Raw genomic sequence first — 2,452 nt, 5'->3', positions numbered from 1 at the left:
TTTTTCTCCATTCACGTCATCATGGTCAACTATACTTTGAGGAGGCAGCTCTACCCATCATATTTTCTGTGCCTTCCAACCTGATGGACTCATCTTCCAGCACTGTATCTAACAGTATTCTGCTGTTCTTCGTCATGTTTCAATAGTCAGTATTCTGGTGTTATCTGACAGTGTCCCACTGTTGTAAGATTTTTAGGGACTAAATATTCACAAGTTGTCCATCTGTTCTTCTTCCTAGTCTCTCTTAGTCTGGAAACTCAATTGAACTCTGTCCACCAAAGATGAACCTGATGGCACTTAAAATACTGGTAGCATAGCTTCCACCACAGTACAACAAACTGACATAAGTATTCCAATGGTTGCTGTAGTATATTGCATTTCTGGACTCACCTTTCACCAGTTACTATCTGTGATAGTTAAGGTTTTGATCTCAGTGGTTTGGCAGTTGAAACTTTGTGATTCCCAATGATGAGATCGAATATACTAAAATGAACTCCATCATTGGACAGCAAGCAAAGCTTTACTACTTACACCTTGGTCTAGATCCTGCAACTGGCTTCTTATCTGGACTGAGCCAGTGGTCTGTTCTATTGCTGGCTGATCCTGGGACTTGTCAGAAGCTTGCATCTTACCTACCTGTCCTGTAAGCCTGTTAACCTGACCTGCCAATATTGGTTCATCAATCCAAAGTCTTGGGACTTGTCAACCTCTACAACTGTGTTTCATTTCCTTGACATAAATATGAATTTCACTGGTTTTCCTTCTCTAGAGAACCCAGCTTAAGATACTATCCAAATGGGTCACTCAATTTTACCATTACACTTAATTTGCAAGTGATAGTTAAGCACTACCATTTTTATTTTTTCTATTATCCTATGATCGTTAATGTTTCTTGTGGTAGTTATGTGCCATGGAGTCAGTTACAACTCATAGTGACCCTGTATTTCTGAGGCTGTAAATCTTTACAGGGTCAGAAAGCCTCATCTTTCTCCCATGGAACTCACAGTAGTTTTGAACTGCTGACTGCAAGGTTAGTAGCCTGACTCATAACCACTATGCTACCAGTTCTACAAAAATATATTCTAGCATCAGTCCTGGCCTACTGAAAACAGCCAGGATTCAATTTCTCATCAGTTACAACAGCTATTCAATTCCTTAAATGACTACTTCCTCCAACCATTCAAATGCCTTAGTATTATGCCCAGAATTTCTTTGAAGTTCACCATCCATTGTGATGTTTTAGCAGTTTAATTGGAATTACAGGGCAAGGATCACAAAGACTCCACTGGCCAAAGGTAATGAGATCTGTATTACCAGTAATGTGGTAAAGATATGCAATCTATTTCCAAAGTCCACTTTGTTGTTGTTATTACATGCAGTTGAGTTGGTTCTGACCCAGAGTGACCCTGTAAAGGGTTTCCAAGGAGCGGCTGGTGAGCTTGAACCACTGACCCTGATGTTAAAACCAACTTTGCAGTCCAGTGCATTAACCCACACCAGGACTCCAAAATCCACTTTTAATGCCTATATTCTTGAACACCATTCTGCCTGTCTTAGATCAGGTAAAAGTCTATGAGAAAGAGATTTGTATACGGGAAATATTTGGGGGAAACATTGACAAAAAAAAAAATCTGTACTATAGTTACAACTAAATCTGCAGTTTATCCCATAAGTAGCTAGAAAGAGGTGGCATTTTAAAATGTTCTAAATTGAGGTAGGAGTACTGGTACAGCACTATAAGATAAGCACTGGTTTGTAAGGTCAGTTTGAACTGCACAGTTGGCTGTTTAAACTCACCAGCTGCTTCTTGGAAACCCTGTACAAGGTCATTTTGGGTTGGAACCTACTAGATAGCACTTCACATCAGCAACAACACTGTGATGGCTAGAACTACTATTGCCTTTGCAGGGACAGACAAAATGATTTTGTAGGCCTTATATGGTCTGCAGCAAGATGTTCCCCACCTCTGCTATACAGGGTAGCTATGTGGCAGAACTGATTTGATGGCACTTAACAACAACAACAACAACAAAGGAACTCTGGTAGAGTAGTGGTTACAAATTGGGCTGTGAACTTCAAGGTCAGCAGTTCAAAACTACCAGCTGCTTCGTGGGAGAACGATAAGGATTTCTGCTCCCGTAAAGATTTACAGCCTTGGAAACCCTGTTCAGGGTCGCTATGGGTTGGAACCGACTCAATGGCACTTAACAACAACAACAAACTGAGGTAAGAGGTTAGAATATTATGGTTTCGTATTTGTCAGCCATTGCAAATGACCTCAACTTAGTAATACAATATGTTATTGTTCTGTTGTTAAGTAGGGTTTGTGAAGAGCAGCTGGTGTGTTTGAACTGCCCACATTGTGGTTCTCAGTCCAGTGCTGATTCTACAGCCTTACACCAGGAGTAATGAAGTATGTTGTTGTTGTTGTTAAGTACCGTCAAGTTGGTTC

Source organism: Chrysochloris asiatica, unplaced genomic scaffold (assembly GCF_000296735.1).
Source record: "Chrysochloris asiatica unplaced genomic scaffold, ChrAsi1.0 scaffold00063, whole genome shotgun sequence".
Classification (NCBI taxonomy): Eukaryota; Metazoa; Chordata; class Mammalia; order Afrosoricida; family Chrysochloridae; genus Chrysochloris; species Chrysochloris asiatica.
The sequence above is the reverse complement of the archived record's forward strand: the minus strand, read 5'-3'. Positions refer to the sequence as shown.